Source organism: Cornus florida, unplaced genomic scaffold (assembly GCF_030987335.1).
Source record: "Cornus florida cultivar Cherokee Brave unplaced genomic scaffold, ASM3098733v1 CherokeeBrave_3.0.0_Hap2_Chr10, whole genome shotgun sequence".
Classification (NCBI taxonomy): Eukaryota; Viridiplantae; Streptophyta; class Magnoliopsida; order Cornales; family Cornaceae; genus Cornus; species Cornus florida.
This window is the reverse complement of record NW_026775580.1, coordinates 88,560,400-88,574,902: the sequence shown is the minus strand read 5'-3', so window position 1 is coordinate 88,574,902 and position 14,503 is coordinate 88,560,400. Positions and strand designations below refer to the sequence as shown.

The 14,503-nt window shown below is 28.6% G+C and overlaps 1 long non-coding RNA gene across 1 annotated transcript; it reads right to left on the bottom strand.

The window, feature by feature from the left end:
* Nucleotides 1-10,967: 10,967 nt before the first annotated feature.
* On the bottom strand, nt 10,968-13,873 carry LOC132279873 (uncharacterized). Its single transcript, XR_009471418.1, has 2 exons — nt 13,405-13,873; nt 10,968-11,324 (listed from the first exon to the last, which is right to left on the bottom strand). It is a non-coding gene; the product is annotated as an uncharacterized LOC132279873 (long non-coding RNA).
* Nucleotides 13,874-14,503: the final 630 nt, after the last annotated feature.

The window sequence follows — 14,503 nt, the reverse complement described above, 5'->3', positions numbered from 1 at the left end:
GGTGATGAGTGAGAAAATGGCTACTAATATCAATTTTTTCAAGTATTTTTCGATAACATAACAATACGAAGGTGGTGAGTGAGCAAATGACAATTAATACCAGACTTTACTAAGTTGTTTTCGATAACACAATGGTATGAAAGTAACGGATCTATATCAAAGAACTACATGGTTCACTTTTAGAAAATAACTAAATGTATGCATTTTTAATACTTGAAAAGAAAAAAAAAGGTTGCAACTCTCTTCATTATTTTGGAAAACATCGAATATTTTGTTTGTTGTCTAAAGTTAATCCAAGTGACTAACCTTATGATGGAACTCTTTAAATTAACATGTGAAGTTGATTTTTAAAATGCTCTATTTTTTTGTAGTAAAATTTAACTTCAAATAACAACATAAATAATATGTTAAATTGAGTTACATTTTTGTGTGACATTTGTTATTCGGCACTATGTGAATACCTTATTTTTGTTTAAATTCTTTAAATTAACATGTTAAAGTGTTTTTAAAATACTTTAATTTCAAATTATAACATAAATGATATGTTGAATTGAGTTACGTTTGTATGTGACATTGTTTAATCTGTATTATGTGCATACCTTATTTTGAGGGTGAAAATGATCAATTTTGTTATAAATAACATTTCACCACTATTTATAAGTAACATCACAAGAGTCTAAAAGTAACATCACAATTTGTAAACTTTGCTAAAAAAAATTCTAAGATATGTTAAATAATTTATACCTAAGTGTATGTTTTTTTAATATTTGGAAGAAAAAAAAGAAAAGAAAAGATGTGACTCTTTTCATTATTTTTGGAAACAATAAGTGTTTGGTTTGTTGTCTAAAGTTAATCCAAGTGATTTTAATTTTGGTTTAAATTATTTAAATTAACATGTTAAAGTGTTTTTAAAATACTTTAATTTCAAATTATAACATAAATGATATGTTGAATTGTCAAATTATAACATAAATGATATGTTGAATTGTCAAATTATAACATAAATGATATGTTGAATTGAATTACGTTTGTACGTGACATAAATGATATGTTGAATTGTCAAATTATAACATAAATGATATGTTGAATTGAATTACGTTTGTACGTGACATTACTTATGTGCATATCTTATTTTGAGGGTGAAGATGATTTGTTTTGTTATAAGTAACATTTTACCACCATTTATAAGTAATATCACGGGAGTCTAAAAAGTAACATCACCATTTGTAAACTTTGCCAAAAAAAATTCAAAGATATGTTAAATAATGTATATCATAATGGGTCTCAAGACAATCCATTCTTACACTATGAAGTGACTCTTTTTCCAACTTAAGATCAGATCTGTCTCCTTATATCTTTGAAACACAAGAGACAAATTATGGAGGCAAGAGTCAAAGGAAGATTCAAAGACAGAAAAATCGTCCATGAACACTTCTAGAAATTTTTTGACCATATCAAAAAATTTGGACATCATGCATCTCTGAAAAGTGGCCGGTGCATTGCATAACCCAAAGTGCATGATAAGTAAAAGTTCCAAAAGGACAAGTGAAGGTGGTCTTCCCTTGATCTTGAGGATCTACAGCTACTTGGTTATAGCCGAAATAACCATCAAGAAAACAATAATAACTTTGGCTGGCTAGCCTTTCTAGGATTTGATCAATGAATGGAAGCGGAAAATGATCTTAGTTGCAGAGTTTAGTTTCCGGTAATCTATGCACACATGCCAACCAGTGGTGGTGCGTTGTGGCACAAGTTCTCCCGCCGAATTTGATATTAATACATTTGCTCACTCACTACCTTCACCGTCAAAAGAAGAGTTTGATATTAATTGCCATTTGCTCACTCACCACGTTCACCGTCAAAAGAAGGTATTCACATAGTGCCGAATAACTAATGTCACACATGAATTTAACTTAATTCAAGATATTATTTATGTTATTATTTGAAGTTAAATTTTACCATTAAAAAATACATCCTAAAAAACTTAACCTTCTTACACTTAAAAATGTACTTTATGTCTATATGCTTATTACGCTCGGTCACCCTTTAATTTTTCATAAACATAAGTGCCTTTAGAATAAATCCAAGTATGCCAGTAGCATGATCTCTATGAATCCTAATGTCAAGGACATACTCTATATACCTAGGTCCTTTATGTCAAAAACTTAACATAAAATTCTTAATAACAAATATCATTGCAATCCACGAAATTGAAAAGTATAACCCAATCCATTAAGGATCAATAATCACATTGTAATCCTATTTTAGAAAACCGAGTGCAGGACCATAAAATAATTTTTATTATTTTACATTCACTAGAATGCTTATTGAAGATTGTAAAAAAAAACCTTAAAATTACCCAAGATTTCAGATACACTAGAATGTTTAACTAATGTCAATTTCAACTATAAAAATATCATAATTTACACTAACAGATGATAAATAAAAGAATCATAAATTCTTATATTAATGTGTGATATAAGTTATCCAGCACTATATGAATACCTTATTTTGATGGTGAAGGTGATGAGTGTACCAATTTATTAAACTTTGCAATGTTTTTTTTCTTATAAATATCAAATAATAACTTGTAAAATGTGTAATTGTTGCATACATGAGATGACAAAATTTTTGGATAACACATTGGTACCTAATGAAGCAACTCAGTTCAAAAAATCAATTATGGAAGATTTTACATTCACTAGAATGCTTATTGAAAATTATAGAAAAAAAACCCTACAATTATCCAAGATTTCAGATACACTAGAATGCTTAACCAATGTCAATTTCAACTAAAAATATCATAATTTACATTAACAGATGACAAATGAAAGAATTAAAAAATCTTAAATTTATGTGTGACATTAGTTATTCAGCACTATGTGAATACATTATTTTGATGGTGAAGGTGATCAGTGTGCCTATTTATTAAGCTTCACGATATTTTTTTTTCTCATAAATATCAAATAATAACCTCTGAAATGTGTAATTGTCGCATACATGAGAAGACAAATTTTTTGGACAACACATTGGTACCTAATGAAGCCAACTCAGTTCAAAAAATCAATTATGGAAGATTTTATATTCACTAGAATGCTTATTGAAGATTATAGAAGAAAACCAAACAATTATCCAAGATTTCAGATACACTAGAATGCTTAACCAATATCAATTTCAATTAAAAAATATCATAATTTACACTAACAGATGACAAATGAAAGAATTAAAAAATCTTAAATTTATGTGTGACATTAGTTATTAGGTACTGTGTGAATACCTTATTTTGATGGTGAAGGTGATCAGTGTGCCTATTTATTAAACTTCATAATTTTTTTTTTCATAAATATCCAATAATAACCTCTGAAATTTGTAATTGTCGCATACATGAGAAGACAAAATTTTTGGATAACACATTGGTACCTAATGAAGCCAACTCAGTTCAAAAAATCAATTATAGAAGATTTTACATTCACTAGAATGCTTATTGAAGATTATAGAAGAAAACCAAATAATTATCCAAGATTTCAGATACACTAGAATGCCTAACCAATGTCAATTTCAACTAAAAAAATATCATAATTTACACTAACAGATGATAAATGAAAGAATTAAAAAATCTTAAATTTATGTGTAACATTAGTTATTCAGCACTGTGTGAATACCTTATTTTGATGGTGAAGGTGATCAGTGTGCCTATTTATTAAACTTCACAATGTTTTTTTTTTTCTCATAAATATCAAATAATGACCTCTGAAATGTGTAATTGCCGCATACATGAGAAGACAAAATTTTTGGATAACACATTGGTACCTAATGAAACCAACTCAGTTCAAAAAATCAATTATGGAAGATTTTACATTCACTGGAATGCTTATTGAAGATTATAGAAGAAAACCTTACAATTATCCAAGATTTCAGATACACTAGAATGCTTAACCATTGTCAATTTCAACTAAAAATTATCATAATTTACACTAACAGATAACAAATGAAAAAATTAAAAAATCTTAAATTTATGTGTGACATTAGTTATTAGGCACTGTGCGAATACCTTATTTTGATGGTGAAGGTGATCAGTGTGCCTATTTATTAAACTTCACAATGTTTTTTTTCTCATAAATATCCAATAATAATCTCTGAAATGTGTAATTGTCGCATACATGAGAAGACAAAAATTTTGGATAACACATTGGTACCTAATGAAGCCAACTCAGTTCAAAAAATCAATTATGAAAGATTTTACATTCACTAGAATGCTTATTGAAGATTATAGAAGAAAACCAAATAATTATCCAAGATTTCAAATACACTAGAATGCTTAACCAATGTCAATTTCAACTAAAAAAATATCATAATTTACACTAACAGATGACAAATGAAAGAATTAAAAAATCTTACATTTATATGTTCAATTAGTTATTAAGCACTGTGTGAATACCTTATTTTGATGGTGAAGGTGATCAGCGTGCCTATTTATTAAATTTCACAATGTTTTTTTTTTCTCATAAATATCAAATAATAACATCTGAAATGTGTAATTGCCGCATACATGAGAAGACAAAAATTTTGGATAACACATTGGTACGTAATAAAACCAACTCAGTTCAAAAAATCAATTATGGAAGATTTTACATTCACTAGAATGCTTATTGAAGATTATAGAAGAAAACCTTACAATTATCCAAGATTTCAGATACACTAGAATGCTTAACCATTGCCAATTTCAACTAAAAAATATCATAATTTACACTAACAGATGACAAATGAAAGAATTAAAAAATCTTAAATTTATGTGTGACGTTAGTTATTCAGCACGGTGTGAATACCTTATTTTGATGCTGAAGGTGATCAATATGCCTATTTATTAAACTTCATAATATTTTTTTTCTCATAAATATCAAATAATAACCTCAGAAATTTGTAATTGCAGCATACATGAGAAGACACAATTTTTGGATAACACATTGGTACCTAATGAAGCCAACTTAGTTTAAAAAATCAATTATGGAAGATTTTATATTTACTAGAATGCTTATTGAAGATTACATAAGAAAACCTTACAATTATCCAAGATTTCAGATACACTAGAATGCTTAACCAATGTCAATTTCAACTAAAAAATATTATAATTTCCACTAACAGATGACAAATGAAAGAATTAAAAAATCTTAAATTTATGTGTGACTTTAGTTATTCAGCACTATGTGAATACCTTATTTTGATAGTGAAGGTGATCAGTGTGCCTATTTATTAAACTTCACAATATTTTATTTCTTATAAATATCAAATAATAACCTGTGAAATGTGTAATTGCCGCATACATGAGAAGCAAAATTTTTGGATAACACATTGGTACCTAATGAAGCTAACTCAGTTCAAAATATCAATAATGGAAGATTTTACATTCAGTAGAATACTTGTTGAAGATTATAGAAGAAAACCCTATAATTATCCAAGATTTCATATACACTAGAATGCTTAACCAATATCAATTTAAACTAAAAAATATCATAATTTACACTAATAGATGACAAATAAAAGAATCATGAATTCTTATATTTATGTGTGACGCCAGCACTATGTGAATACCTTATTTATGTGAAGGTGATGAATGTGTCAATTTATTAAATTTCGCAATGTTTTTTTCTCATAAATATCAAATAATAACCTGTGAAATGTGTAATTTCCGTATACATTTAATACCAAAAATTTTGGATAACACATTGGTACCTAATGAAGCTAACTCAGTTCAAAAATTCAATAACAGAAGATTTCACATTCACTAGAATGCTTATTGAAGATTATAGAAGAAAAACCCTATAATTATCCAAGATTTCAGATATACTAGAATGCTTAACCAATGCCAATTTCAAAATATCATAATTTACACTAACAGATGACAAATGAAAGAATTAAAAAATCTTAAATTTATGTGTGACATTAGTTATTCAGCACGGTATGAATACCTTATTTTGATGGTGATGGTGATCAGTGTGCTTATTTATTAAACTTCACAATATTTTTTTTTCTAATAAATATCAAATAATAACCTGTGAAATATGTAATTGCCGCATACATGAGAAGACAAAATTTTTGGATAAAACATTGGTACCTAATGAAGCCAACTCAGTTCAAAAACTCAATTATGTAAGACTTTACATTCACTAGAATGCTTTTGGAAGATTATGAAAGAAAACCCTACAATTATCCAAGATTTCAAATACACTAGAATGCTTAACCAATGTCAATTTCAACTAAAAAATATTATAATTTACACTAACAGATGACAAATGAAAGAATTAAAAATTCTTAAATTTATGTGTGACATTAGTTATTCAGTACTATGTGAATACCTTATTTTGATGGTGAAGGTGATCAATGTGCCTATTTATTATACTTCACAATATTTTTTTTCTCATAAATATCAAATAATAACCCATGAAATGTGTAATTGCCGCATACATGAGAAAATAAAATATTTGGATAACATATTGGTATCTAATGAAGCCAATTTAGTGCAAAAAATCAATAATGGAAGATTTTAGATTCACTAGAATGCTTATTGAAGATTATAGTAGAAAACCCTATAATTATCCAAGATTTCAGATACACTAGAATGCTTAACCATTTCCAATTTCAACTAAAAAATATCATAATTTACATTAACAGTTGATAAATAAAAGAATCATAAATTCTTATATTAATGTGTGACATAAGTTGGCCAGCACTGTGTGAATACCATATTTTGATGGTGAAGGTGATGAGTGTGCCAATTTATTAAACTTTGCAATGCTTTTTTTTTTTTTTTTTTTCTCATAAATATTAAATAATAACTTGTGAAATGTGTAATTGCCGCATACATTTAATACCAAAATTTTTGGATAACACATTGATAACTAATAAAGCCAACTCAGCTCAAAAAATTAATTATGAAAGATTTTACATTCACTAGATTGCTTATTGAAGATTATTGAAGAAACCCTACAATTATCCAAGATTCTATATACACTAGAATGGTTAACCAATGTCAATTTCAACTAATAAATATTATAATTTACACTAACAGATGACAAGAAAGAACTAAAAAATCTTAAATTTATGTGTGACATTAGTTATTCAGCACTGTGTGAATACTTTATTTTGATGGTGAAGGTAATCAGTGTGCATATTTATTAAATTTTACAATGTTTTTTTTTCTCATAAATATCAAACAATAACATGTGAAATGTGTAATTGCCGCATACATGAGAAGACAAAATTTTTGGATAATACATTGGTACCTAATGAATCCAACTCGGTTCAAAAAATCAATTATGAAAATTTTACATGCACTAGAATGCTTATTGAAGATTCTAGAAGAAAACCCTACAATTATCTAAGATTTCAGATACACTAGAATGCTTAACCAATGTCAATTTCAACTAAAAACTATCATAATTTGCACCAACAGATGACAAATGAAAGAATCATAAATTCTTACATTTTTGTGTAACATAAATTATTCAGCACTGTGTGAATACCTTCTTTCGATGGTGAACGTAATCAGTGTGCCAATTTATTAAACTTTGCAATGTTTTTTTCCTTCTAAATGTCAAATAATAACCTGTCAAATGTGTAATTGCCGCATACATTTAATACCAAATTTTTTTGATAACACATTGGTATGTAATGAAGCCAACTCAGTTCAAACAATCAATTATGGAAGATTTTAGATTCACTAGAATGCTTATTGAAGATTATAGAAGAAAACCCTACAATTATCCAATATTTCAGATTCACCGGAATGCTTAACCAATGTCATTTTCAACTAAAAAATATCATAATTTACACTAATAGATGACAAATTAAAGAATCATAAATTCTTACATTTATGTGTGACATAAGTTAGTCAGTACTGTGTGAATACCTTATTTTAATGGTGAAGGTGATCAGTGTGCTAATTTATTAAACTTTGCAATGTTTTTTTGTCAGAAATATCAAATAATTACCTCTGAAATATGTAATTGCCGCATACATTTAATTCCAAAATTTTTTGATAAAATATTGGTACCTAATGAAGCCAACTCAGTTCAAAAAATTAATTATGGAAGATTTTAGATTCATTACAATGATAGATGCAAATGAAAGAATCATAAATTCAGTTCTAAATCTATAATTTTCAGTTCAAAACAAAAATTTCACTGTAAATGAACAATACTGTTAAATGCAAAATATTAATAACATGTATTAAGACTTACCAACAATTAAGCATTAATTAGGTCAATTGTAGATACTAGCTCAGGTCCATTATAGATTTCTTTCTTGTAGATGAAGAAGAGAATCTTATTGAAGAAATCAGCAATTTCTGGAAGGAAATCACTGCAATCTGGGTTTTAATTCAAAAAAGGAAATAAAAAAGTAAAAATAAAGGAGGGAGGAATTAGGGTTTTGAATAAAAAGGGAATTCAAAAATAATATGTTTTTGTGGAATAAGGAGAGACGAATTAGGGTTTGGATTAAAGAAATTAAAAAGAAATAATGGAACAAAACGAAAAGGGGAAGGAGAGAAATAAGAAAACTAAAAAGGAAGAAAGGGAAAGGGAAAGGGAGAGTGAAGAAGCGGGGGCGCTGAATTCTGTGTTTTTCAACTTATTTCAACTTTCCTTTTTCGTATTTTCTTTTCTTTTTCTTTTTTTTTTTGTTTTTTTCTTTTTGGTTTATAGTTGGCACTTTAGCGTTAAGTTTACTGTGCCATTAGTTGACTTTTTTTGTTGTTTCAAACCAAACATGGCATTAAGCAGTGCATTGCAGGGGATCGCAAGGTTAGGGACAACAGGAGATTTGCGCCCGTACAAAAGTAACATGAACTCTGTCAAAGAACTCTATGGTTCACTTTAGAGAATAACTAAATGTATGATTCTTTAACGCTTGAAAAAATAGCCATGGCTCTTTCAATTATTTTTCTAAACTTCGAGTATTTTGTATATTGTCTAAAGTTAGCCCAAGCAACTAACCTTGGGATGGAACTCTTTAAATTAACATGTGACAGTGATTTTTAGGATGCTCTATTTTTTTGTTGTAGAATTTAACTTCAAAAAACAACATAGATAATATGTTGAATTGAATTATATTTATGTGTAACACTAGTTAGTCAGCACTATGTGAATATCTTGATATGAGGGTGAAGGTGATGAATGAGAAAATGACTACTAATATCAAATTTTGCCAAGTTTTTTTCGATAACATAATAGTAAGAAGGTGGTGAGTGAGCAAATGACAATTAATACCAAACTTTACTAAGTTGTTTTCAATAACGCAATGGTATGAAAGTAACGGATCACTATCAAAGAACTACATGGTTCACTTTTATAGAATAACTAAATATATGCATTTTTAATACTTGAAAAAAAAAAAAAAAAAAAAGGAAAAAGTTGCTACCCTTTTCATTATTTTGGAAAACATCAAATATTTTGTTTATTGTCTAAATTTAGCCCAAGCGACTAACCTTGGGATGAAACTCTTTAAATTAACATGTGAAGGTAATTTTTAGGATCCTCTATATTTTTGTAGTAAAATTTAACTTCAAATAACAACATAAATAATATATTAAATTGAGTTACATTTATGTGTGACATTAGTTATTCGGCACTATGTGAATATCTTGTTTTAAGGGTGAAGGTGGTGAGTGAGCAAATGGCAATTAATAAAAAACTTTGTCAAGTTTTTTTCGATACCACAATGGTTTTAATGTAACAAGTTTCTAATCCAAATTATTTTCATTTGTACTAAATAAATTTTATCCTTTCCTATAAGAATCACCGTGATGAATTATCAATCTCGACAACAGTTGTTCTAAATGGAGAATACGAAATAATTTTGAAAACTTTCACCCGTATCATAGTACTTTTGCACAATTTTTAGTATGTTACTTCACAATTCATTATATTTTGTGTTCTTATTATGCATCTTTAAGGATATCTTATAATTTTATTCCAATAGTTTTCGCATGACGAATCTCCATCATAAATTATATTTACCCTTACCTACATGGATTAAAGAGATGAATCATCGATCTCGACAATTCTAAATGAACAATAGCAAATACTTTTACAAAATTTCACCCGAATTTTAGCACTTTAGCACAGGTTTCAATATGTTACTTCACAAATTTTAATATTTGTATTCTTATGCACATGTAAGGATTTTTGAATAGTTTTATTGAAATGATTCTTATATAACAAGTTTCCAATACAAATTATTTACATTTGTACTAAAAAAATTTAATCCTTTCCCAAAAGAATCATCGCGATGAATTATCGATCTTGACAACGGCTGTTCTAATTGAAGAATATGAACTGCTTTTACAAACTTTCGCTTCTATTATAGTATTTTTGCACAAATTTTAATATGTTACTTCACACATGTAATAGACAACAAACAAAATACTCGACGTTTTTCAAGATAATGAAAAGAGCGAAGGCCTTTTTGTTATTCCAAGTACTAAAAAAAATCATACATTTAGTTAGAGACAAGTGAACCATGAAGTTTTTCAAAAAAGTTCATGTTACTTTCGTACTATTATATTATCGAAAAAAACTTGATAATTTGCTCACTCAACACAATACCGACTAACTAATGTCACACATAAATTTAACTCAATTCAACATATTATTTATCCTAAATATCAATATCACGTGTTAACAATAAGGGAGTGAAAGAACATAGAAAATCTTGTAATGTATTCAATCTTTGAATGTGACACCTTCCTTGTTGATTTCATATAATACATATTTTTGCTTCTTGGTGCAAGAGTTTTCATAGAATGAAATATTGCTATAATACAATGAGTCACAATTTTTAACTCAAAATATTGATTTTCATAAAATGTATATTTTTTTTTTTAACCTCAAAACCATGATTTTCGTAAAGTCATTATCCTCCACTTCAAACCCATGATTTTATTTTCAAGGTTAGTTGTTTGGGCTAACTTTGGACAATATACAAAATTCTACCTTTTTTTTTCCCCTTGAATCTGGTGGGTTTTATTGATACAAAAAAAATAGACCAGAAAACAGAGCTAAGAAAAATTTTACAAAACATAAACTACCAATATTTTTAAAAAACTAACCAAAAGGATAAATACAACAGAATTAAGAAATTCAAAGCAACTTCATATCCTCAAGCCCCATACAGAGTAGTGCTTCCAAATATGCATCAGTAGCTAGCAGACCTTGTTTGATCCTCATGTAATCTAAGATTTCTCTCCCTTCAGATATTCCAAATAATCACAGTACCATCTTATGAACACCATGCAAAGCCGCCTCAAGTTTTGCCAAACAATATGCCTAGAAAAAAGTTCGCCAACGCAAGTTGACACAATAAAGAAAGTGGAGAGGAAAAAAATTACTTTCATTTACTAAAAACTAACAATGTAAATAAAAATTATTAGCTTAATCTTATACTAATGAACACTTGGACCACCTGCAAACACATATATCTATATCAATACATCTCTTTAGATATTCGATATCCTCATTCCAAACATTCAATTACAATCCTAATAATCATTTACTCTAGACCCAAAATTAAAAATAGAAAACTAAAAAACTAGACACATTTTAAGCTCATGTCTGCCATATACAAACAATTGGACGACCTTTAAATGAGAAGGATGCCTAATTTATAGAATAAATTATCTGAGGTCAAGTCGTTATAAATAATAAATTGAACGATAAACAAGTGGAGGTACTCAATACAATATTCTTAAATTTTAATTTAAAAATAAGATCATAAATGAGATAGGGGATGTCATCCACACAATTAAATAAACTTTATAACTTCCACAAAGAAATTAAAATTATATACAAGAACAATGAAAAAAAATAGTATTTTTCGCTCAATCTTATAGAACAACTCACTTAAACCACCTATAAACGAATTTACCCACATCCTTAGCCTTAAATTTTCAAAATCATTAATGTATACAATATCATTCATGTTAGAATATACTGTAATAGATTGTGCAAAAACTACAAATATTATTTTATGTTAAGTCTGACACCAAATAACAATTGGAACACCTAAAAATAAATTTACAGCATACTATTTAGGAAAGCATTCACATAATTAAGCCCATAAATTCATTCACTCCAAGACATAAAAAGAAAGACTAAACCACTCCTTTTTAAATTGCAAAATGAAGGAATAGCATTGTGTGTAACTAGCATAGAAGCTACTAGTACTTTAGGTCAGCATCAATTCCACACCAAATTCAACTTTAGTACCCAAATCTCTGCACTAATTCCACACTGCCTTGAAATTGAAATTCCCATACTTCCATACCACAGAATCCTCCATCAAATGATCTCTGAATTTGGAAAGACATGCTAAAATCTCTACCGGCCGGGAGAGAAATTCCACTGACCATTTTACAATAAGTCTTCAATTATTCGATTTCTTTGTAAATCAGTACCTCTAAGCATTCAATACTACCCAAAGGTTTCCACAAAAGACCTTCCATGAAACCATGGATCATTAAAAATCCTAACATAATTAGGGAATATCAAAAATTACTCATGAAAATCTAGCCCAAAGCCCCAAACATGCATGAACAATAAATTGTTAAATTAGAAACTTTGAAGACAACAATTGAGGAAAAAACCATTATCACTCCATCCCAAACCTTACCGTACAACAATCCATGGTCCAAATAAAACTAAAATATGTAACGAATTCAAAGCCAAACAATAGTAAAAAAATAAAAAATAAAAAAGCAATCAAGCAAAACCCAATTTCAGTCATACAAAACCTATTCACACTTGCAAAATAATCAATCAAAAGAATTTTAAAATTCAAAATTGACAGGTCCACTATTGAAAACCACCGATAAAATCATTTCAATCATACAAAACCTATTCATACTTGCATAATAATCAATTAAAAGAATTTTAAAATTCAAATTGACAGGTCCACTATTGAAAACCAACGATAAAATCCCAACCCCAAATTTTTTTCAATACCACTTAGCTACCAGAGAAATAGAGATCAGATTGATGGTTACATCGTCACCAGAGAGCATATCTTTGGTGCTCAAACCCTACCGATATGCGAATCTTCCTCTCTTATTCTTAGTATTTGACTATGCACATACACAATCTTTCTCGCACTACACCCTACCTTGGCCACCGATATCGGAGACTTCATCTCTTTAAACAAGAGATGGAGCAACAAATGTATGGATGTGTGTGTATATATATAGCTAGCTAAGAAAACATAGAGAGGTTGGGTTTCAATTTTGCGGTGGAAGATGAAACCCCCTTCAGGTTTTGGATTTTAGATTTTATTATTTTTTATTCGAACCATCAAAATGGGGTACCAACCAAAGAGAGATAAACATGAAGATCAAAAAAGAGTTAGGAGTCTTACCCAAGCTTTTTTTATTCACTCCGCTTCGAGGGATTCAGGGCTTGATTTGTAATTGTTTTTTAGATCTCCTGCTATCGAGTTAGAGTTAGGGTTTGGAGTGAGAGTTGATATTATTCTCTTGAAGCATATCTAGACAACATCTTCTTGGCTTAAGAAACCCTAACTCACAAAGATCTTTGAAGATGAAACCCTAATCAAAATTTTGTTTCTGGTACTTTGGTGCTGCAGAATAGCGTGTGAGAGAATTCGGAGGTTTATTATAGTATATATTTTAACTTAGAGTATGTAGTACAATACAGCTGGGGTTGACCCGGGTATACAGTATTAAATACATGTAACTGGGGTTAACACTATTTGACTTAATCTGTTTTGATTTCAAGCCAAACGCGCCTTTAAGGCCGCACCGCAAGAGACCGCACCACAATTCACTGCAGGGGATTCGCGCCCGGTTTAAGGTGGGGGAGGCGAATTTTTCGGAAGATAGAATAGCTTTCCAACTCCGTGTATTGTGTATATTTATAGGCATCTGTACTTGACGGTGATCTTTTTCTGTTTCCCATTTTGTCCCTCAGGGCACTTTACTTTCCTAATTTTAGAATTTTCTTTTTTTTTTTTTAAATACTTTTTAGATATATACTGCCCCCATACCCATATTGAACAACTTTTGAATATTAAATGCAACTTTTTCTACAATAATATCGAAAACTAATCATAATATGTAATAAAAAAATATTATTACTCCCTCTATCCCACAAATAAAATATTCCTTTTGAAAATTTAACTTTTTAAGATTGTAATTTTTAATATTTTTTTATTGTTGTGGTAGTGAATTATTTTTTTAATATACTCTTCAATATTAAAAGAAAAATACATTGAATTTGAATTAAAAATATACTTGAACAGGCAACTTGAGTAAATTTAAAATATTAAAAGAATAATATATTGAATTTGAATTGGGACAAAATAGACAACAAAAAAAAAAAATCAAAAGGTAGGCACTTTTTGTGGGGCCGGAGTATTATTTTAAAGTTTACATAGATACATATATATTGATTTTTATATATATGTTTTTTTATATAAAAAAAAAATGTTGTATTTG